The sequence below is a fragment of the Sciurus carolinensis genome, chromosome 7 (genome assembly GCF_902686445.1).
Source record: "Sciurus carolinensis chromosome 7, mSciCar1.2, whole genome shotgun sequence".
NCBI lineage: Eukaryota > Metazoa > Chordata > Mammalia > Rodentia > Sciuridae > Sciurus > Sciurus carolinensis.
In genome coordinates this window covers 18,835,124-18,860,276 of record NC_062219.1, presented here as the reverse complement: position 1 = coordinate 18,860,276, position 25,153 = coordinate 18,835,124, and the positions used below count along the sequence as shown (strand labels likewise).

At 37.6% G+C, this 25,153-nt stretch overlaps 1 pseudogene; it reads left to right on the top strand.

The window, feature by feature from the left end:
* Positions 1 to 956: 956 nt before the first annotated feature.
* Positions 957 to 1,459, top strand: LOC124988081 (neudesin-like; annotated as a pseudogene).
* The last annotated feature ends 23,694 nt before the right edge of the window (positions 1,460 to 25,153 follow it).

The window sequence follows — 25,153 nt, the reverse complement described above, 5'->3', positions numbered from 1 at the left end:
CTTCCCACAATCATGAATTTAATTTTTTTAAACATATTAACTGTGTAATTCAAAATAAGCTGAAAAAAAAATGAGGTGGAAAATCAAAGCAAAGATAAAATAAGCTCCAAACCACATCTTAAACATAAAAGAAAAAAAATTCTCTGGAATATTAGGGTTTGTGTCTTCAAAAAATTCTTCCAATGCTTAGATCTTTAATTTATAATTTACCTAATAATAATCTTTGAAAGACAGAACAACTTTGCAACTTCTTGCTCTTGTTATTCTTGCTAACTGCAGAAAGAATTGATTTATATATGACTACTAGTTATCAATAATTGCCATTCTGAACTGAAAAGAAAATCTTGGTCAAAAATGACCTCAAGTTCAGCTGTTTTTACTTTTTATAGATGAATATGTTCAAAAGTGAGACTAGCATCATAATTCTTATACAGTTACTTTATTAGTCAGTATCATTAGCATTTTTGTCATTTATTCCTGTAAATTCATATAGTTAAAAACTAAGTCAAAGTAGTGTGGAAACTGGTTCTTTGTTCCCATGATTTTTCTGAGCAACAGGAATAAATCTCAGCTCAAGTTCACAAGACGCATGCTCAGTAGCCAGGTTGACCAGTATTTGCTCCCTCCTCACCCAGTGTCAACTCTGTTCCTCTCTCTGGAGATCCACTTTTTCTGCTTATTTATTATCTCTGTTTTTCTTAATTTGGTCTGTGACTCTATGTTTGTATGCTTTATTTTTCTTTACTAAGACATGCAATCTGACTCCAAAACGCCATGCTTTACAGGCCTAGAACCCATATGAACTAGTCATAGATTTTACCTTAATTCAAAGGTTCAATAGACATATCAACTTAGTTCAATTTCTGAGCATGTTCTAATCTGATGTGATAACAGTATGAAAACTCATATAAATAATGCTAACAAAGCCCATTGAGAAAAAAGGATGAGGCCTCACCATGATAGGCCCAGCGCCCAGGTGGTGGCCGCTGCCACTGGCAGCGCTGGCCCTGGTCCTGGCGCTGGCCCAGGGGATGCCCGCAGCCCACGTCCTGCAGGCGCGGCGCCCCGCTAAGCGGGGGCCCCGTGCGGCTCTTGGCCGAGGAAGAGCTGGCCGGCTACAGCAGGGAGAAGCAAGATCAGCCCATCTACTTGGCAGTGAAAGGAGTGGTGTTTGACGTCACTTCCAGAAAGGAGTTTTATGGACGAGGAGCCGCCTACAATGCCTTGACTGGGAAGGACTCCACCAGAGGGGTGGCTAAGATGTCCCTGGACCCTGCAGACCTCACCCATGATACTACGGGTGTCACAGCCCAGGAGCTGGAAACCCTGGATGACGTGTTCACCAGGGTGTGTAAGGTCAAATTCTCCCAGCCTGGGGAATTCTCAACGAGGACGGTAGCCCCAACTGGACCTCAAACCCGAAGATCAGCCCCCTTTTGACATAAAGGACGAGTTCTGATGGTCTACCTTCTGGAGGAAGTTCTTGGAAGAGTAAGCTGGGGAACCAGTGCTGCCTGAAGCCTCTGAGTCACCTGGATCTTTTAAATAAAGCAGAAATGATCCTGGAAGAGTGAATGCTTTTTATTGTCCTTGGTCAAGTGCTGCCTGCAGGGTATTCCTGCCTGACATCAGCGAGGGTGCTAATAGCCCTAGTGGGGCTCGTCAAGTTGGCCCTCTCCACAGTGACCGAGAGGTGACCTTCATTTCTTTATACTTTTTATACTTGCCAAGTTTTCTTCTGTGACCATGTGTACTTTATAATAAGAGAAAAAATAAACTTCCTGTTGTTGGAAAAGGAAAATAAAAAGAAAAAAGGATGAGTCAGGTAAACACCAAAAATATGTCTATGGTTAGTAAATGTCTACAGAACATTGACCTAGTTGCCATAATTTTATACACACACATATATATATATATATATATGTATACATACACATATATATGTATGTATATATGTGTATATACACACACACACATATATGTGTATATATATATATATATATATATATATATATAGAGAGAGAGAGAGAGAGAGAGAGAGAGAGAGAGAGATGTTAAGGAAGCATTGCTTAAGTGCATATGATAGACCACACAACATCATGGAAAAGTTCCAAAGGGAGATAAAATGCAAGATGAGATTGAAAAATGAATGGACAGTAAAATTTATCTAAAGATAATGAAGCAGGATGCTTGGTGCAAAGGAATCAACATGTGCAAAGAGTTATGGAAGAATGTGATACCTAGAGGCAACTTTATGTATTTTAATATACTTGCTCACAGGTTGCCAAGGAAATAACAAGAGATAAGTCTAGAGAGTTAGGTAAGGATCAGATTATAGACTATTAATCGTGTTCATTAAGGAATATGGTTTTTATCCTAGAAGGAATTATAATCTATTGGGGAAATTTAAGAAGAGTTATGACATGAAACACTGATAGGACAACAACATCGCATTTATAACACAGTTAAAATGCTAAGAATACTATTAACAAGAGCTACCATCTATCGTCGTCATCATACCAAATGCTTGACAGGCAATATCTCAACTAATTCTTACAAAACCCCATAAAGCCACATGTGGTAGCACACACTTATAATCCTAGCAACTCAGGAGGCTGAGGCAGGAGGATCGTGAATTTGAAGCCAGCCTCAGCAATTTGGAAAGAACCCTCAGCAATTTAGCAAGACCCTGTCTTAAAATAAAAAATTAAAAGTGCTGAGGGTCTATCTCAATGATAGAGGCCCCTGGGTTCAATCCTCAGTACCAAAAACAAAGCAAAACAAAAAACACCCTCCATAAAATAGATACTGTTAGTTCCCCATTTTTTCAGACAACATTATCACACCAGTAAATACAGAACCATAATAAAAACAGAATTTTAGGGGGAAAAAAAAGATGAGAAATTGAAAAATAGTTACTCTGTTGCTGCTTTAATCCCTGTCTGAGATGACTAGGCCTTAATCCGAAGCCAGTAAAGTAAATAGGAAAAAGGAGAAGAAAGACTGGATAGAGAGGGAATATAAAAGTCAAAAACAAGAACTTGCTGTTCAGAGCAGACACAGGCAAAAGGGAAGAAAAGGTAGTGAATAATAACTTCAAAATGTCTGTCTTGGGCATCTGGGAAGATAAAAGAAGAATTGAGGAGAATTATGTTGGATCGAGTCAACTGTGATATACAAAAGTAGAAATTTCTGGGGGAAGGAGAAAGTGCTCAAGAGAAACACAAAAAATGTAATTGCTCAGATGAAATGGAAAAGTGTTTCTCACTCATAAAATTCTAACACGGGTATTTCAGGTTGGTGAATTGCTCCTTCCCAGGTAGGTATTTAGGCATCCAGACCAGTGATTGCTTTTCTATATTCAATATGGGGTTTCTCTAGGGTCTTTGCTTGGAGCAAAGTGGAAATTTGAAGCCAGAAATTTGAGGTTAGAGCAAGTGAAGGTTCTTTCTAATTATACTCCACACATGAGCACCACCACATGTCCCCGTCTACTGCAATGGGATCAGGAAACACAATCCCTGGTTTGCGTGAAACAAGCAGCTTAAATTCTACTATTATGGGAGAATGACCAGTAGCATTCCTCCCTAAGGTAGTATTTGGAAAGTTTAAAGTCACTTAGGAAGAACATGGAAAGTAAGAAGAAAAGGAGGCCACGGATGGAACTGGAATATTATTAGTCCTTTCATTCTAGATTCTCTTGTTTTTTTAAATTAATTTTAAGTTGGTACATTTCAATTATGCATAATAGAATTCATTGTGATATATTTGTACCTACACATAACGTAATTTGGCCAATTTTATTCCTCAGTGCCTCCCCTTTCTCTCTCATCCTTCTTCCCCCTAGTCCACTTTCTCTACTCTACTGGTCTCCCTTCTATAGATTCTCTTGTCTTTTAAATTTTGAATTACATTTCTTTTTCATTTTTTTCAATCTGGTAACCTGACTGTTCATTGTGCTTAATGATATAGTATTCTTTGATTAGAAATAGACCCAATTTCACTTACTCATCCAAAGTCATCACCCCATCACCAAAAGCACAATGCAGCTTTGACCCTCCTGACCTTCTGCAAAGTCTACTGAAGAGCTGGCCCAAAGCAGAGAAAAGACATATTATGAAACATTGGTATAATAGATAATTTGTAGTATGTTAGCTAACCAAGGGTTACCAGAGTTTGGAGATGATGGTGATCTAAGATTAACAAGATAGAAGTTCATAGGCATACAAGCAATGTAGTTTTAAAACATTACATTCATAAGGGAAGAAGTAGAAAACCTTGCTCAACAACAGTTAATATGAAAAGAACTTGACTACATGAAAATAACTTGAATTTTATTTGACCACAAGATCAATATTCAGGAACACTCTGATGCAGCTGCTAAGGAAGTAATGCAATATTAGGCTTTATTGTAGGTTTGGCACGCATGACAAAACAATGATGTACAAAACATTTGACATTGAATTTTGAGCATGCCACTCTAGTATTTATGCCTTACACTCACACTTGACTCTTTATTTCTCTTACCCCTACATCAAATTATTATCAAGCTCATCTCTTCCACTTTTCAAGGATATTTCATGACCCTTATGGTATTGAATTGGAATAGGAGGTTATCAATATGAATTCATTATATATAATTATGTATCGTAGAATACAAAAAAAATACTTGACAGAGAGAGGTACAAACACACACACACACACACACACACACACACACACACACATACACATGCACATACATTTCTTAGCAAAAACCCACAAGAGCAATGAGTACATCAAATGCAGACCTTTGTTTCTAAATGTTATTTTTTTACTTAAAAGAACAAGAAATTCTTAAAGAAATGGCCAAGTCAAGGGCTGGGACAAGAAAACTACAAAATTAGCCTGGAACATTTTGTAAAAGTAAGAAAGTGCTAAAATAATAATAAGAACATGTAAAAAAAAAAAACACAGTATTCCCTTTAATAGATACTAAAACGAGTCGACAAAATCACATTTGAAGAGCAAGAAGATATTTACAAAGTAATTTCAGAGTAATCTCCCACAAATTACTTTTTAATTACAAAGAGAGAAACAGTAACTTTATAGTGATTAACCTGACAACCATAAATTTATTTAAGTAATCAAAGCTAATACCACTAACAGTAAAACAAATTGACATTGTTTGCTTCCTGATAGGTTACCCTGAGAAGGACACAAAAATCACTTTTATGGCATTACAAGAAAAAATACAAAACTGAAGCTAATTGTGAAGAAATATAAAAGAAATTTGAACTGATGGATATTCTAGAAAGTTGCTGGTTTTATTCTCCCAGAAATTAAGTTCATGAAAGAAAAAGAAAGGCTGCAGAACTGTTTCACATAAGAGTAAACTGAAGAGCTAACAAAACTACCTGTGATCCTAATTGTATTCTGGAACAGAAAAAAAAAGGTAGTAGGGAGTTACTAGAAAATCTGTGAAATTTAAAAGAAAGGCACAACTTAGATAATAATGTTGTATTGATATTGTTTCCTGGTTTTGACAGAAGAACTTGCATTATGTAAGATATGGTGCTGAGAAAATATATCCTGATGTATTTGTGCATGAAAAGAAGAGAGAACAAATAAGTAAATGGGACAAAATAGAAAGAATCATTGAATTTAGGAAAAGGGCATAATAGAGTTCTTTGTTATATCTTTTGCAACTGTTCTGTAAGGGTGATACTAAAATTAGAAACTTAAAAAGATATGAATCTGACTCAAGTCGTTAGCAAAAAGATAGCTTATTGAATTTGGTATATACTTTCAATGCAAAATAATCTACTAATGTAGGAACTTCCATCTGCTATGTAAAAAGAAAAAAATGGAAAAGATCATGAACTGTTTTGTTTACATTAACTTTGTGCTCTTGTTTGATATCATTTATGTTTTAACCCATACTAGCAAGATCATATCATCCAGCAACCTCCTAGGTAGTCAGCTGTCAGTAACAGAGTTTCCAAGAGTAGGAAAAATAGAAAACCATCTAAAAGATTATGTTTATAGATGCTAAGAAGCCAAAAATGTGCTACAGATTCACTGTATCCTGGGCAGTTTCATATTCAGGAAGAACACTTTTGCCATAGCTAATATCAGAGAGAATTATCATGAACTATGACAGCCTTAGGGTTAAATTCAACACCACTGGTCACTAGACAAATTTTAAAAGATATCACATATTTAGTATAGTTATATTCCTAAAAGCAACCCTACAAAGAAAATAACAGTATCCCAATTTTACAAGCAAACTAAAACAGATAGATTGAATGACTTTTCCAAGGTCACACATCCTATAAAAATTTGAGCTAGAACTTGAACACTGTAGCACCACCCAAAGCAGTACTTGTTCTCTTTTCCCCTTTTCCTACTAAGTGAATGACATGAAGACGCTAAAGACCAAAAATATTTCAAGGAAGACTTGGCTCGGGAAGGGCAGGTAAAAGAAACACAACAGAGTCCATATGGTTCTTCTAGAAATCTGTCACTAAGAAACAATCTACTTTGCACAACAAAATTCATGCCCAAAATATTATTCACACTGGCAAAAGTATATTTAAAACAAGTTAAGAGTAAAATAATAAGTCGAACATGATGGCACACATCTGTAATTTCAGTGGCTTAGGAGGCTGAGGCAGGAAGATCACAAGTTCAAAGCCAGTGTCCGCAATTTAGCAAGGCCCTAAGCAACTCAGCAAGACCTTGTCTTAATGTCTCAAAATAAAAAAGAAAAAGGACTGTGTTTAAGAGGCCTGGGTTCAATCTCTAATACCAAAAAAAAAAAAAAAAAAAAAAAAAAAAAAGTCAAATAATCAAAATTGCTTCAATATATAACAATATATATTTAGAGAATTTCAAAGATCACAATAAAATGCATACTATGTTTCACAAAAAAATAGCAGAATACAAAATTATTTAGTAAGCATGATTCAAATATATTTAACTATATAATATATTCAGTATTTATATGTATGTGAACCCACATACAGGAAAAACACTAGAAGCAAATAAATCAAAATGCTAATACATAATATGTTTATCACTGGAACTGCAGATTACTTTAGGTTATATTTGTTTTCTTATCTTTATTTTTCAGACTTTCTAATATTAGTCTCAATTAATTTTGTAATTAAAAAAAGCCAATAAGCAACACTGAGAAGATTAAATGTAGTTTTCAAAATGATATGAAGGAAAATAATATGCAAGCGAAACCTGAGAAAAAAACCTGGAAGATTTGGAGTCCCCTTTGCCTATAATTATCAAATAAGCCACACAGAGGAAAGAGCCCCACCCAGTCACAAACTTTATAAGGAAGAGATTTGGGAGAATTGTCGATCTTACAAACATAATCACATTGGTTCCCAATGACACCTTTGCTGCTCTTCTAAGTATGAAAAAAATTTTCAGTGAAAGTAGGATATATCCATTGTTTCTAAAAACATTTAGGGAAAAAACAAAAATAGTGTATTTGAATTCAGAAATTTAAAAAAAAATGAAAATAGGGCAGTCGAATAATTCTATATGATACTACAGGGGCTACATTATACATTTGTCAAAATTCACAGAATGTACAATACTGAGTGAAGCCTGAAGTAAACTATACATTTTGGAAGACAATGTATGTGTCAATGTGGGTTCACTGATTGCAACAAATGTACCACTTTGTAAAATTCTGATAGTGGGAGGACTCTGGTGGGGAGGTATATGGGAACTCTGTACTTTCTGCTCAATTTTGCTATGAATCTAAAAAGTGCTATAAAAATAAAGTTGATTAATTACACATTTTTTAAAGAAATGAAAACAGTTTTCTTATAAATTCTAACACAACTGTCTAATCATTCCAACTCTAAGCCAAGAAATCATTGAAATTAGATTAATTTAATTTGGTTTAGGTTTAATCTAGTTGGACTAAATTGGATTGAAATTTGAATATGTTCCTCTATATTTTATACTCACTTTCCCTAGAAAGAAGTAAAATAAGAAAACAGGAGTGCTCAAGTGTGCATGTGTGTGGATAGATATTTATAGTTGAATATATATATATATTTAGATTATACTTGGAGTGAATATATATACATGTACCCCTCCAGTATACAGATACTGGTACTAGCTACTCGAGATAAAATTCTTATCCTTTAAGAGAATGTAATCTATCAGCAAGGTAGACATGGAAAGAGAATCAAAGCTACTCCCCACTGACATCCATGCTGGGTACTACATTTAATCCAGGGACTATTGATTTTGTGGACTAGTGAATTAATGATACAACTTGGAATTGCTCAGCAGTTTAATCAAACTTACAAACAAAAGGAAGGTTGAGTCAATGGGACAAGAGTGACTAAGCACCCAATCTGAGGAAATGGCAAAGTCTTCATAGATCTGATGACACCAAACTTGAGAGTAACAGAATGAAAAAACAGAAAGGAATGTTCCAAGCCAAAGCCAAAGCAGGACCAGGGAGGGGAAGACAAGTTTTCCATATTTCTGAGATGAAATGCAAGGTGGGTAGTGGCAGAAGATAAACTGGAGATGGTGAAGATAGCAGAGAATAAAAATATATTCTGGAGACCTGAAGAACTTTGAATAAAAAAAAAAACACGATTAGATGTTTATTTTAGGAAAAAATAATTGTTGGGTAGCAAGAAGAGTTTCCATACTAGAAACAGGAATATTATGATAATCTGAGCGAAGATAGCAAGGGCCCACACTAGGGCAAGAGGTGCAGTTGGGAGAGGAGGAAGAAGCAGAATAAGAGCATTGAGCATTGAGTTCTGGGACTTGGTGACCAACTGGAGATGGCAAGAAGAGATGAATTGTAATAGTCTTGAGGGAGAGAGTTAAGAAAAGCAGCATGTTCAAAGGAAGAGGTGAACTGCGGAGAGCCATTCATGTCTCCTATGAGAACTGGGTGAACTTTGAGCCATTAACCAGGAATGCCTGGCCTCAGGAACTCACAGTCCAATATCCACTGTTTGAGAACACCTGAGTCATGTGGTATCCTGGGTGAGCTCACCACTCAGGTTGGAGTAGAGGCACCAGTACAGGCACTGGAGATGGGAGTGACCCTTTAGAGTCAAATCGCCTGCTTAGCTCCAGCTCCCATCCTGTTTAACAGGAGGGTCCCCTTTGATCTGCACCACTGTAAATAAAGCAAGCACCAGCTATCTTTGTTAGAGCCAGACCCTCTGAATGGCTCAACCAGTCACACCCCTGCTGCAAAAATATTCTTGCTTTTTGTCTTTATTTTTGATATATATACTTCTTAACGTTTATTTCGCAGCCAGCCCATCCCTCTGAAGGGAACCCTTTCCCTTGCCCATGCGGGATGTGAGCGAGTATGAACAGCTCGGTTTTAGACAGGCCGTACTAGGAGTGTCTGTGTGGCATCCATGTGGAAATGTTCAGATGACAGCTGGCTATTGGGATCATTTCCTTTTCACTGACATGGAAGAACTGGTGCCTTCAAGAACTATAACTCCCCTAGATCTGTTGTGTGTACACATATCAGGGGACCATACAACCTGCATTGGCCTGGCAATTCAGGGACAACCTGTTCCCAGGAAACAGGGGAAAACTGATGCTGGCTCTGAATACTGTTTCCTCTGTTTGCAGTTATCCATCTCCTTGTGGTCAGGCTGTTTGGAGACTACTGGCAGGACAGAGTATGTATCTTTCATCTGATCAGAAAGGTGTTTTGCTTGGGTCCTTGTACATGCAAAGAAGATGAATGAGCTGAAAATGAATATAGTGAGCATTTAAAAACATCTGTTAAGAAAAAACAAATACACCATCAACTATCTTGCTATAGCAGCATCAGAAACACATTTATTAAAAACATAGTTGAGCTGGGCATGGTGGCACATGCCTATAATCCCAGCAATTTGGGAGGCTGAAGCAGGAGGAGTGCAAGTTTGAGACCAGCCTCATTAACATAACAAGACCCTCAGCAACTTAGTGATCCCTGCCCCAAAATTTAAAAAATAAATAAATGAAAAGGACTAGGGTTGCAACTTTGTGTTAAAATGCCTCTGAGTTGAACCCCCTGGTACAGAGAGAGAGAGAGAGAGAGAGAGAGAGAGAGAGAGAGAGAGAAAGAGAGAGAGTCAGACTTTATTTAGATGAAATCATCTGGTAAGTATTCCATAAAAATCATTAATTAATAAAAATCATTAATTAATCTATCATCCAACAGCATTTAGAGAACAGAACTTCAGATATAAAATGACAAACTGATATAAACAACTGCCTTCAGCCTAAAATGATTAAACATAAATGAATACATATATATCAAAGTATATAGTTTGAGGAGTAGTTAACTCAAAGAGTTATAAATGGAGACTATATAGAAATAGTTTTTTCCCTTTCAAACTATCAAGAAAAACTTCATTGAGGACACAAAATTTCATCTATTTGTAGAATGATGAGCTTGGGTTTTTGGGACTAGTAGAACTTCCCATGTTTAAAAATAAAAACAGCCTGAAAATTGCTTATGAGAAGTGAGATAATCTAATGAAAGAAGAAATAAGTTTTGCAAGGGGAGAGGAGTCATGGTATCTTTGAGGTAGAGTGGGGATCATAGTTGCAGCTCTCAATGGGAAGGCATTTTGATACCTGCTTCTACTGAAATAATATCTATAGTCAATATTAGTAATTGCTTAAGTGGATTTGTAAGTTATGGATACACATTAAATTCCCCATATTGTAATTTATTAAATGGAAATAAATTTTAAATTCACACTTTTACTACACATTCTTACAGGCTTTGAGTTAGTTACTTCCATTGTTCTAAGTTTATAATTTTCAAGTATAATGACAATATGCTTAAACATGCATATTTTAGGAATTAAAGTACATTTCTATATCAGGTAAGATAACTATACTGCATGAGCAGAAGAACTCTTGAATAACAAGAAAATTAAGAAAGTACTCTGAAAGAATCCAGAACATTTTAATACTACAATATTTCTGCCCTAAAATTATGATACGTGAACATATTTATGATTGCAACCAACTTAAACCATCATTCTAAGGGGATTTTTGCAAAATGTATCATATAAATAAAATTTTATAAAGCTACAGTACTTTTATTCTTCTAAAGATTAATCGTCATCTTCATTTTAAAATAGCCAAGTAGCCAAATAAAGCCATTAATTTCATACAAGTCAGGCATAATATAATACGCATTTAGAATTAAATATAGATATTATATTGACATCTGTACTCTCATTTCTATTGCAGCACTATTTACAATAGCTAAAAATGGAAATAACCAAAATAGTCATCAGCTGATGCTTGAATTTTTAAAAATGTGATCCCTATACCTAATGGAAAACTATTCAGTCATAAAAAGGATGAAATTCTGTCATTTGTGACAATCTGAACACAACTGGACATAATAATGTTAAGTGAAATAAACCAAGCACAGAAAGACAAGGATTATATAAGCTCATTCATGTGTGTGATGGTGACTACCAGAGGCCAGAGAGAGGAAGGGGAGGGATGGATAGAGAGAGGTTGATTGATGGTTGCTAAGTTACAGTTAGGGGCAAGAAATTCTGTTGTGCTATTGAACAGTAGGGTGACCACAGATAACAATAATGAACTTAACTGTCCAAGAAGCTAGACAAAAGCATATTGAAAACTTTCACCATAAAGAAATGATAAATGAGGCAATAAACATTCTTAACCTGATTGAAATATTACACAATGTATATATGTATCAAAACTTCACATTACTCTGTTAATATATATAATTTTATGTATCAGATTAAAAATGGACTCAGTTTAATTTTTAAAAAGTAGGATGAAATATATTTTTAAATCTTCTTAATCTAACCCAAGAGGGATCCATTTCTCATACTCCATTTTATGCAAAATCATAATAATGACAACAGCAAAAGCCATAACATTTATATTAACCACCTCCTATATTCAAGGGTTTATTCTGGGTGTTTTTCATGTGCTTAATAATCTAAACCCCACAAATTCCCTATAAGGGAGATACCTTATGTCAAGTAGGAAGTCAGCACTATCTACAGTTTTAGGCCCTGAAACTTTTTGGTACCAACAATCTACTCTATCTTATGAAGTACTAGATAGGAAGAGTTCAAAGACTCCAAACAAGAGGAAATGAAAAGATGTAAATGCTAATTACCTTGATTTAATCATGATGTATTATATACAGGTACTAAATTATCACATCATACCTCATAAATATCAACAATTATTATGTGTCAATAAAAACATTCTTAAAATATTATTATGCTTAGTAGCATATACCTGTGATCTCAGCTATTCAGGAGACTAAGGCAGGAGGATCACAAATTTGGTACCAGCCTCAGCAACTTAGGAAAACCCTGTTTCAAAATAAAAACATAAAAAGGGTTGGGGATAAAGCTCAATGGTAGAGTGACCCTGGATTTAATCTCCAGTACTGAAAAAACATGTTTAATATACTTTGAATATTAACAGGGACCAGGACAAAACATAAAAAATGGAATTCCTGAATTCAGATATTCCAATGCAATTTAAGAATCTACTCTCAGACAGTCATATGAAATGGGCTTTAAAGAAAAACTTCACAGGAAAAGACAATCTAGCAGGTGGAAAATAAGAAACTTTACAGCTAAGTCAGATTTAGCTTAAAAGAAAGATTTACAAGGAAAAGGATATCCAGAAGAATGGGGAAATTTTGTGCGAAGTTGGGACTATGTTTTATGAGAAAGCGAAAACAAAACATTTTTCCTGAATTCCTGTTTTTTGTCATTTCATAACTTGAACTCCTCATAAAGGTACTGTGGTACAGAAGAAAGGATTCTGAACAGAAGATCCAAAGAGCTGAGTTCTTACCTTTGTTCAGTCATTTATTAACTATGTGACTTAACAAGTCACTCTTCTCTGAGCTTAATTTTCTCAATTGTAAAACAGGGGCAATGATATGTAGCTATTGTTACAAATATTAACTAGATAGTAAAATTTGCTTTTAAAGTGTAAAGTGCTATACAAATGAAATACATTGACTGTATTATTTTTAGTTTCCATTGCTGAACATTATTCTTTTTCTCTATCTCTTTTTCATTGACATAACAAAGTATCTTGGCATCAGCTTTGCATTTTGTTATGCTAAGCTTTTAAAATTCTTAGGTAGGTAGGCAGTTGGGTGACAGAGAAAGTGCTGTTGTGTAGAGCTTGGGTAGGATTAAATCCCTGAGCCTATGCTTCACCCCTTATACTCAAGCCACCAAGTCCTATGTCCACAGAATCTTGCAGCCAACTCAACCCATGGTCCATCATGGAATCTGTCCGCTGGGCATCCAGCCCCAAGTCAGGTATATGCCTAGACTTGGAATCGCAGTGGACCCAAACAACAGATAACACAAGTAGCCTGCTTAATAAATCTAGACTGGTGTAAGAGATAGTTTAGTTCTCTATACCAGCTGTGTTACAGTTAACCAAAGGTTACTCTCCTTATATCATGATGGATCTGATCCCCTTCGTCAACATCATGACTCCATGAACTCAGCTGTAACTGTGTCCCAAAGGTTTAGTATGGCATAACAGCAAGTGAGGAAGCACAGGTGGTCAGTCTGTGTCTCTAAATTATAGTCATGGTGACCATAAATTGTATCCAAAAGAATGCGAGTCCAGAGCCAAAGGTAACAGTAGAGATTCATGTAATGTATCCAAGGACCAGAACAGAAACCTGAGCCAAGGTCAGTTTGTTGATCCATGAATAGAGAATCTGTGCCTTCTGTTCTAGGTGAGGTCCAGGAAAGCTGCCAGCTTCCCAGAGAAAAATAAATCACCTACTCCAATCCATTGGTGCAGCTGGTCAAGGGAAAAGAATAACAGTGTAACAGTAGACATAAGAGAGCTGGTGAAAGGCTCACTGCCCTCCAACTGGACAAAGAATGCCATAAGAGATAGCTGTGACTCAGATATCCTCATGGAAATCTACTGAGTCCATGGCTACGCCTTAGCTAACCTGTCGGCTGCAGAGAGTTGATTCAGCTTCCCAAGACTAATTCTTTGTCCTTTGAAGGATAGAGGCTTAACACCTATTCTGAAGACTAGGAAAGCAAAATTAAGGTTAAGAAAGCAACCTCACCGTTCTTCCCTACCATGTCAGCATTGCAAAGAGCACGGAAAGCAAATATCTTGAAATGAGTGGACTGCAAACTGGACATTTTTTAAATGACAGGTGTGCAATGGCACATATCTGTAATCCCAGCAACTCAGGAGACTGAGGATCGCCAAGTTTGAGACCAGCCTCAGCAATTTAACAAGGTCCTAATAACTTACTGAGATCCCGTCTCACAATGAAATATGAAATAAAAAATAAAAATAAAAAAGGGCTGGGGATGTAGCTAAGTGGTAAAGCACCTCTGGGTTAAAGCCCCAGTCAAAACCAAACCAAACAAAGCAAAACAAAAACACTGGAAATGACTAGAAAAATCTCTTAGCTTGCCTGATGTAATAAGACTAATTTTCTACATCAAGCTGAAAACAAAATGAAGGGTGTGCTTCAATTCAGAAATTAATTTTAGTATTTGAAAATAAAGTTTCACTTGTACATTGAACCCTATGCCTGCTACTATAATAATAATGTCTCAAATGTGCTCTTTCGGGAATTTCTGTCCTTCTCCCTAATGTGCTCCTGGATAATCATTTGGCTGCCACTAAAGTAGCAATCTGAGTTGTATGGCAGCCAAGAAAATCTCAGATCCTATGTTTGCTAATTGGACATAACAATTCATGCTCAGGGGCAGCAGGCAAAATGGACTTTACTCTGCCAGAATTGTTTTGGCTTCCATTTTTTGCTTCGCCCCACTCCCTCATTCCAAGTGTTCTGACCCTGAAAGCTACTTTCCTGGCCAGTAGCACCCAGATTCTTCACCCAGGCCTAGGGAACACTCATTCTGCTATAATCTGGAGATGCCAAGGTTTTCTGTTTGGAGGAGAAGATTTGAAGTTGGACAGAGATTTGTGCAAAACTGAAATTTGGTCACTTTAGAATTAATAGGAGCAAATATTAGAATTAATTCACAAATGTGAGAAATAGTCCAGTGATTCATTTTCAGAATATAGTATTAGATTTAAATGTAAAATTTGGATGTGAGTTCCAATTGTAGCCATTTTCACTATAGTCCTTCCCATTGCCTGCCCCAATTTTAAAATTGGCCAGTGGCATAGATTATAACCCTGAGTTCCTCCTAATCAGAGCAAGGGATATTGCCAAGTTAGGCACAAAATGGGCAGACTGTCTGACCAAGTGTGCTTGCTTGCCAGACTTTGTTCAGTAGCACATCCTTCTCCAGAAGTAAAGTTTGCCTGGAGGAGTAACTTTTGAGCATGTGCCTGAATTCTTGTGGTACCCCAATATTTCTAACACAAGGAATGGAAAATCATAAACAGTAGACAAATAATATTCTAATATATGATCTTTCCATTTGAAGTATAAATTATAACTTGAAAATCAAATTATTGAAACAGATGGGTCAATGACACAACTCTAGGTTAAATTAATTAAAATTTAACAACCATTAGCACTTAAATTATAAAATAGAGTTCTAAATGGTCGCCTGTGATTGATCTCTAGAGTGGATACTTGGGTTTTTAAAGAATGTTTGATGAAAAAAGGAAACAATTGCATTGAAGATTTTAATTATTCCTGAAGACTTACATTTTTCTTCAGTATATAAAGGCTGAGCAGAGAAAATGACCATAAGCAGGAAATCACTTCAGTTCTTTAGAACTTTGAGTACATCAAAGTTCTTTGATTTGAAGAGTGCTAGGAAATTAGGATTCAACAACTCACAAAACTTACATTTCTATCACTTTTCAATAGGATTATTTAAGGTATTTATTTCTTGACTTCATTTCTACAACAGGTCTTATTTTTTCCCACTTTAGTAAGAGAGGTTTGTAAACTGAGTGGTTAAGTGACATGCTTAGAGGTTTTATCAGCTTATACTGGAAGGCAAAAGGAACTCCTGCCTTTTAGCCCAGAGTCTATTAATTCATTCTATCTCAATCAACTGTTTGATGCCCCAGGGAAATAGCAGAAAAGAAAACAAAGTCCCTACACACATCCAGTGCTTCAGGTAGTGGTTAGAGTTAAGGAGACAAATAAGGCAGGACAGAGGCACTTGAGTAAGGATGGGAAGAACCTGTGTGTGACAGGTAAAAATTATGCCAATCTTATGAGAATAAAAATCAAAGAAGGCCACATTGATGAGGTGACATCTATGTCGGCTTATTGTCTTATCAATTCAAAACAATTGGGCAGGGACATGAAGGAAATGTAGAACTGGATCATAAACCTATCTCAGGGAAGAGAAGTAAAGGGCAGGAATTGGTCAAAACCAGCCCACCACCTGTTCTTGTAAACTTTTTCTGGAAAGGGATCATGCTCAGTTATTCACAATTGTCTGGGGCTGCTTTTGCACTACAGTGGCAGTGTTGAGGTGTAGCATCTCAGGAAGCATGTGACCCACAAAACTGAAAACATTTACTATCCGGCCCATTAAACAAAAAAATCTCCTGACCCCTGGTTTATGCAAAACCATAAGGCACAGTATGCTGGCTGTGTTCAAGCAATAGCTTGAAGGCAAGTGGAGCAGTGTTGGAGTGAGTGAGGACAAGGCAGAGCAAGGGAAGATAATACAGACAGGGGATTCTGCAGGGCCTTTATAAACCATTGTAAAGAACTTTGACCTTTACTTAGAGGGAGATAAGACAGCCCTGGAGGATGTTGACTATAGGAGGGATATAATGTGACTTATCTTTTAAAATGATCCCTCTGTTTAGAATAAACAAGAGGGGGTTAATTGGATATAAACCACAACGATCCAAATGAAAAGTGATTCCGGGTTTCCACTAAACAATGAAAGTGGAGGATGTGAGAATTTGTCAAATTCTGAATCTATTGTAAAGAAAGAGCTGATAGGATTTGTCAAGGGACTTAATAGAGGTGTGTGTGTGTGTGAGAGAGAGAGAGATGTGGGTGGGGGAACAGGACCTAGTGGTCAAAGTTCACTGGCGTGAGCCTGAACATCTGGGAGGGTAGAATCACCTCGAACAGATGTAAGAAAGGCTGTGGAAGGTGGAAGGTATCCTTTGCAGTCAGAAGAATTTAAGTGAATTAAAAGAATTAAATTCTTCAGAAGTGAAGAATTTAAATATTAAATTTTATATGCCTTCTGAATATCTGAAAGGAGATGTTAAAGAGATTTTAAAAATGAATCGGTCATTCAGTGGAGAAGTGTGGAATAGACATATAAATGTGTAAGTCATCCATGTTTAGATAATATTTAAGTCATGAGAACAGAATAGAATCACCTAAAGAAAGGCTATAGTCATTGAAGAGATCGACCTGAAGAGTTATTGTTTAATTTCAATATATGTGACAAGTTTTGAACTACAAATTTTATATTCTTATCTTACAACACTTACGGAGGTATTTGTACTCCTACTTTTTGGTATTGGGGTGCTTTCGCATTGTGCTACATTCCCAGACCTACTTACTTATGTATTTACTTTTATTTTGAGACAGTTCTTGCTAGTTTGCTAAGGTTCTCACTAAGTTCTTAAGGCTGGACTCAAAGCTGCAATCCTTCTGCCTCAGCCTCCTGAGTCGCTGGGATCATAGACACGTGCCACTCTGCCCAGCTGTACCCCTATTTTTCACAGAAGAAATAAAAACTTAAGGGTTAAGTGACTTGTCTGATTGTACTTTTGCTAGGGACAGGATTGAAGATGCCTGTCTCCATGATTTGAAACCTCTGTTATGTTATTCTATGACATAAAAAAATGGAAATAAAAAAAAGAGTGGACATTAGATGGGCAGATATCAATAAAGAAGGAGTAGAATTGTACTAGGTTGTCCACTGATTCTAATGTTGTTACCAGGTGGGTACCTTTCTAAATTTCAACTGCAGTGAAATATCTTTTTAAGGAAACCCTATACTGGTAAATTATGATAATGCTCTCATGAAGCTTCCTTCTCAGTTTCCTGAATTCAGCAAACTCTCTCATCATGAACAAGCAGAACATTTCTAGTTTCAGAGCAGACTAAGAGGCAGTCACTTGCAAGGACAACATGCATCAATGATCAGTACTGCATTTTAAGCAAACTACATGTTACTAAGTTTGGATGCTCTTATGGGGCACTGGACAATCCTACATTAAATCAGGAAACTAACTTTATGACTGAAAACTACACATGAATCATTTGAAACAGCACAGGGACAGAGGATGTTACTCATCAATAGTTGTGACCCATAGGGACACTAAAATCCTTACCATAGTTGCCTTTATTTTCACAAATATATTGATTCCAAGGGGGGAAAAAAGTTCTTTTGGTTGACTGCTAGTCTCAAACTACTTTTTCACTGGCTTCTCAAACATGCAGTTATACCCAACTGCTATAAAATAATGTGGAATAAAGAAAAGACTAGTATCCCTCTTCCCCCACCCCCACCCCGCCCCAAGGCTAGACTGAAAGGATCATTGTTTATCACTTCAAAAATACAAAGAGGCTCAGAACTCCATGCTGAAGGACGAATAGGAATTAATCCACATGAAAATGTGAAAACTTTCATGTACCCCCAATATGAAGCCATATCTTGAAGTTACACCCTCATTACGGTTATGAGGAAATCAAAGAAGGGAAGTTGTACCTGGGGCATGTTGAACAAGATCAAGTCTTGGTGGAAATATTTGGGTTTGCTAGTTAGAATGAAACCTAGAGGTTTGGAGTGAACACTAGGGAAATGAATGATTCCAGTGTCTGTCCTCTACCCGCCATCTGCCTCCCTCCACCCATCCTCAGGTGTCACACTGATGGAATCTCATCCGCTGGGATGAAATGCCATGATGAATACACAGAAATGGTCTAGTGTTGTTTTAGGGACAGTAAACTGATCAACAATAATACTTCTCAGGAAAATAATGAAGGTGACTTTGACATTGGTTTTTGCCTTTTCTTGTAGGAATTTTGTTTACTTATCCCTACTTATTGAGTGTTTCAGTTAAGTTGTATCCTGTATCATGTTTGTATCCCCATAACATTCAGCAAAGCCCTGTCACACAGTAGGCTCATAGAAACTGTTTATGGAACAGAATACAGATAAAACATCAAGACTAAGATTCAGATGCTAGATCCTAGAAGTTGCACGAGCACCGTCTATAGTCTTCGGTATCTCTCTTGCTTTATGTCATTTAGTAATTGTGTGGCCCAGATATCATGGAGGTTATTTTTCTCTCTGAAATATTGAAGGGCCATACTGGAACTAAACTACTGAATTGTAAGCAGATATTCTAGTCAGAGGTCTGCAGGTGCATTGTTGTTGGATAAAAAGTGTAAAAGCTTGTGAAAACACTGTCAGGGGATCCATCTAAGTTTAAAGCTAGGTGCCTGAGTTGAGGACTCCAGCCAATGTATTGGGACTATGCTTTCCCACCATCTATATGAAACCTCTGAGCGGTAATTAGTATTCTTTCTATGTTCTCAATGTTAGTACAGTTCTCTGGGCTCTGATGGGTCCTCGGAGAGGCTTGTTCCTGCTCTCCTGATGTTAAGGCTTTTGTTTTGATCTTTTTGGATTTAATGTGGTAGTCTAAAGAGCTGACCAGAAAGAAAAACAAGTTGGCATCTGAAAGTCCTATTATTAGGTGACTGAAAGATATGACACCACTCTCTTGCCCAGAGCCTAAAAGGAAAGGCCCTGTCACAGCAGCTGGTCTCAATTGACACTATCTCACTGGGCTGTCCTGTCAGGCCACTCTGAGGGGAAAAAGTGGTCAGTTTTCTGTTGGTAGGCTTGCACTTCCTCACTGGCCTATTTTCCAGATAAAGGACACTGCTTTGTGTGCTGAATAGTGTTTAATAATAAAAAAAAAAAAAAAAAGAAAAGAAAAGAAAAAAAAAATGGGGACCTGACAATTCCCTCATAGCCTCCCCTGGTAATTTTGAACTGCCCCTAGGGAATTCCTTTGAGAAGTACAAAAGTCTGACCAACAGTTATTCAAATTATTCTGGTTCCACTTACAATTTTTTTGACTTTATGATGGCATGAAAGTGATAGGAACTCAGCAGAAGCCCTTCTAGGAATTTCCAGCATGGATCTTCTGCTCCGGGGCATGGACTTGCAGTAGATATGTAGGTATGTAGTTCATCTCTGGATGCTGGGCGGTGGCCAGGAGCATGACTACCAGTCAACTGGGAACAGCCCAGCCACCCGGATTGTGCATTGTTGCTAAGATGGGACATTTGATGGGTTAGGGGTGATAAACGCTTCTTCCATTTACACTATTTTCAATTCACGATTGGTTAATCCCACATAACCCAACAATAAGTTGGGGAGCTGTTGTAGTCAGAAAATTTTGTTTTCTGATTATTATTATTATTGCTTTTGAGAGGTGGGGTGGGTTGTGGGATGAAGTGAAAGGAGGCAGCAAGGGGGCGCTGTGGAAGAAATGTAAACTTTTAAACAGTTGTGCAAACTTATTCCATTCATGATATATTAACCGAATAATTGCATATGGTCCAATTTTAAGGAGTCATGTAACAGAAAATCTAACATGTAAATAAAAGTTTAGAAAAATGCTCAAAATGTTTACAACTATATTTACATCCTAAAATATGACACTGAAATTTAAAATGCTGAGACCATAGTTACTTATCAAATATTATTCCCATTGTAGAAGTATCATTTAATATGCGTAGGTGGGGAGAGGGAAGGATCACTAACATCTGCTTGATCTGTTTTTCTAAAAAGGCCAAAGCTTGACAAAGATCACAGGGTAGTTGAGGTCCTGCTTATTTCCCTGGACAAGGCTTCTTCACTTAGCTGATGATGTTTGTTGAATCAACTAACGTGCAAAATGGTCAAGGGAAATTACCCGAGTCACAGATGTGAAAGTTGAATTACAATACCACTCTATGAAGTGTTCAGGCCCCAAACTGGGGGTATCATCTTTGCCCCTTTTCTTTCTCTGATAGCCACTTTATCCTTTGGCTCTACCATTAAAATGTAATCCAAAATCTGAATAACACTCTTTATACCACTCCAACTTTTTACCATCCTTGTCCAAACTACCTACCAACCCTTCCCTGAATTATTGCAGTACCTTCTTTAGGATATTGATAGTAGAAAGTAAAAAATGGCAGGTGACAAATGGTGACAATAACCCTACATTCTTTACTTCTGGGGGTGGAGTCAGTCTTAATTACAGTCAAGAATTTTTTATTGCAAAACTGGAAACCCATTCAAACTAATTTATGCAAAAAAAGAAAGAAAATATATCCAGATGGCATATGGAACTCTCTAGTCAGGAATGGAGATGCTCTTTTCCACTTCCCTGGAATCACTGCTCTTTGGTCTCCCAGTCTCCCAATCCCTGATGGTCACTGCTATTTGTTCTCTGTGCGTCTGCTCCATTCTTCCATGTTCCATCTAAGATTGGGCACTCTCAGGTTGTGTACATGAAGTAAAACCTTCCACCCACCCCTACCTCTTCATGACTTCCTCCTAGTTGAGTTCAATTAGTAACCTTATAATTCAATTCCAGATTCCCAGAAGAAGATGATCTCTAGGCTTTGTTTATTTCAGATGCCTGCCTCTCGTACAATAATTTGGAACCAGAATATAGGGTCACCTGATTAAAACACAATTCCCTAGGTGCATCAGTTCAGCAGGGTCTGGGGAACCCATTCAGAAAAGGCAGCTTGAACTAGGCCAAGTAATTAACAGCAGTATTGCAATTTATGAATAACACAAATTCAATACTCCATTAAATGGTATAGTAAATCAGTTATTGTCATGCTCACATCCTTCAGGATGTAATAAACTGAAATTATGTCAATAAAGATGAATGCTAGCAGGTTGGATAGATTTGGTTTACCTTATAGAAATTTTTTGTCAATACATAACTTATCATTAAAATGTTCATTTGGTTTCTATTTTATTTATCTCCACCAGCATCCAGCTGTCCCTGTGATCTCGTCACTTTAAAAAAAAATTTTTGTACTTGTAGATGGACAGAATGCCTTTGTTAATTTTTATGTGGTGCTAAGGATCAAGCTCAGTGCTAGTAACTTTTAAACCATATACAGAGGAATGGCAGATTCAGGAATTTTATGAATTTCTGGTCTTTAACCTTCCAGGTCTCATAATTTAGTAGACTGATTTTCATTTTGTGATTGTGGATTCTTTTTATTTTTTAAATCTGTCTTTCTATTTTCATTCTTTTAACTCAGTATTTTCATTGCCACCCTGACTCAACTAAATGTAATCTATGTATCACTTGCTAGTGGTATGTTATTTCATCATCACGTCCTGGTTCATTGTTCAATATCAGGTAAGAAAGAATTCCATTTGGGAGGATGTCACTTGTCCAAAGGCAGAAAGCTATTGAATTGCTTGGAATTGACATATTGATTCATTAAATACTTATATACAGGCATACATACATACATAAAACTTTGTGGAGAAATTAATTTTAATTAATTTTAAATGGAACTCTTAAATTTTCAGTTCTAATTTTTAAAATCAAAGTAACCACTTGAAATTTACAAGAAATACTTTGAGTTTGAAGATCTAGTATTTTACCTTTGCTATTATAAAGGTAGCTATTTGGGGACATTAGTATTTTTAACCAAATGGATTTCTGGGTATGTCCTACTGTCCCTGAGCTTAGAGCAGATGAATGGCAACTTTGAAAAGCTATCTTAGGTTCATCTTAAATTCCAGGTATCTTCTAATAACTGATAAAACAGTTATCTTCTAATAGCTAAATAAAACAGTTTTGGGACTGCCAGGATGAGTTCATAAGCAGAGAATTATAAGGTATGGAAGTCAAAAGAGTCTAAAGTCAAAAATAGGACCTTGCTTACGTTAGTGACCTCCTGAAGTCTCTTTCACCTAAACGATTCTGATAGTAGAAAAGAAAACTGACATTTTTTAGTACCTACAGAGTGCTAAGCAATGTAGTACACACTTTTCATATTCTTATTCTCTCTCCTGTTTATTCTCAGAAAACCCTAAGAAGAAGTTAGTATTAATTTCATTTTACATATGAAGAATTTGACTCTTAGGAAAATTAAGGAATTTGCCCAAGTTTGCACATATTATCGGAGCATGGATTAAAATTGATGTCTGGCAGACAACAAAGCCTAGGATTTTTCCACTACACTACAATGTTTCTTGGCAAGAAGTTATCATTTCTCCAAAGAGGTTTATAATCCAATGATGACAAGTTATCCAACAAATATATTTTAAACCTAGGCAGAAAGGCAGATCATAAATTCTGAGGGGATATGATCTCCCTGTTTTGCAGTTTTCCCATGGAGTATTTGTAATTTTAAAAAGTTCTCCAGGTAATTTTGACGCTCCCTTCCCCTGTTGCCTTCCAATAGTAATTCTCCCTCCTGTTTCCCTGGTCAACTCCTACTCATCTAGCATAGGCTATGAGTTTCCATTTGGAAATTTTCTCTGGGCAGCTAAGTGGTCCTCTTCAGTCTTCCTGGCTGTTACTTCTCTGATGAACTAATCACGTTGTTTTACAACTACTTATTTATGTCCCCTTGAGATTGTGGTGAGCTTCTTGTTGAGAGGAACAATTGCATTTTTTATTTGTTTGACTTTAGAACTTAGCACAATTAGTCAAACTGGACAATAATGTGTTTCAGGAACCAAAAACTAAATTAAATTAGTAAACCAAAAGTTCAGAGCCACTTGGAAATAGTTTTCAAAAGTCTTCAAATTTGTTTTAATGTTCCTTTTCCCCTGATGAATGAACTGCCTACTTCAATAAATATTAAGCACAAAACAAAACAAATTATAGGTTCCAAGCGGAATGCATGGGTCCTGGGATGTGGAAGCTTCACGGGAACTACATTTCCCGAGGTCCGTGAGCCCTAGTCCTGGTTGGTTTGCTGACTTTTCTTGAAGTCAGGTCACATCTGCCAATACTGTGACGAGATTGTCCTGCACCGGCAGGAGGCGTCCAATCACAAGGAGAGGGCGGCTACTTCTGATTTTGGTTCGGCACAACCCCTTTGTAGCTCTTGTGTGGCATTTTGCAGAGCACAGCGGGGGTGGGTAGTTATTACCCCGGAGACTGTCCTCTCCGACCCTACCATCCGAACCAGGACTCGTCTTTAAGTGTTTGCCTCCTTCCTAATTTGTTGTCCACACCGTTCCTAATCCAGCACCTCTGCGTCCCAGCCACCTTTTCCTTGTTGAGCGCACTTTCGGGGAGAATCTCCTCCCCATCCTCCGCAAGAATCTCCCTCCACCTGTGCAAACTTGTGCCAGACATCTGGCTCTAAGCTCCCAAGAGAGACTGGGGTCAATGAAACAGATAAAAGATCTGAGCGAAAAGTTACTTCCCTCCTTTTACCCCTCTGAAGAGCGAAGACGCTAATCAGACTGTAGGGCGGACTGAAGGTTCTGAAGATGAGTGGCAGCGCTGCGTTCACTGCCACCGGCGCTCCCGCCCCATCCCCACCCGCCGTGGCCCGCCGACTGAAATCCGAGTCGTGTGTCACAGGCAGGGGCCCTGGAGCCTTTCCTCTTCTGCAGCCTATTCCAACTACCTGCCACCGGCAGAATCATTTTAGAACAGTACAGCTTCGGGGAAGAGTCTGGGTTTCCGAACCCAATGGGTTTCTCTCCTTTCCTAGAACATTTCTAAGACTGTCATCCCTTTGCCACTGACATAATCGTTGCCTAGAAGCTCTTTTTTAGAAACCCCAATCCAAGTCAATCCAAAACAAAGTCCATCAATAAGGCAACAACAATAAGGGTGCAGCCAGCCGCCTGGAGCAGGCACCCCGTGAACGGGTGAAAGCACAACTCCCGGCTTAATGACAGAATTTGAAGCCAAGGCTTCCTGCTGCTTGTTGGTCCTCAACATTATTACTACGCCAGCTGCAGGAGAGGCAGCTGCATACTCTGGCAACACGACCGTGGTGGGAGAAATTCAACCACCGTCTGGGATTTTCGCGGAGGATAATTTAAGCCCCAGCTCCTCGCCGCTGGGGGCCCGGGCCCGGCCGGGGCGGGGGCAGGCTGCGGCGTGTGCGCATGCGCACTCCCGCAGCCCTGCTCCGCGGAGGCCCAGCTGCCGC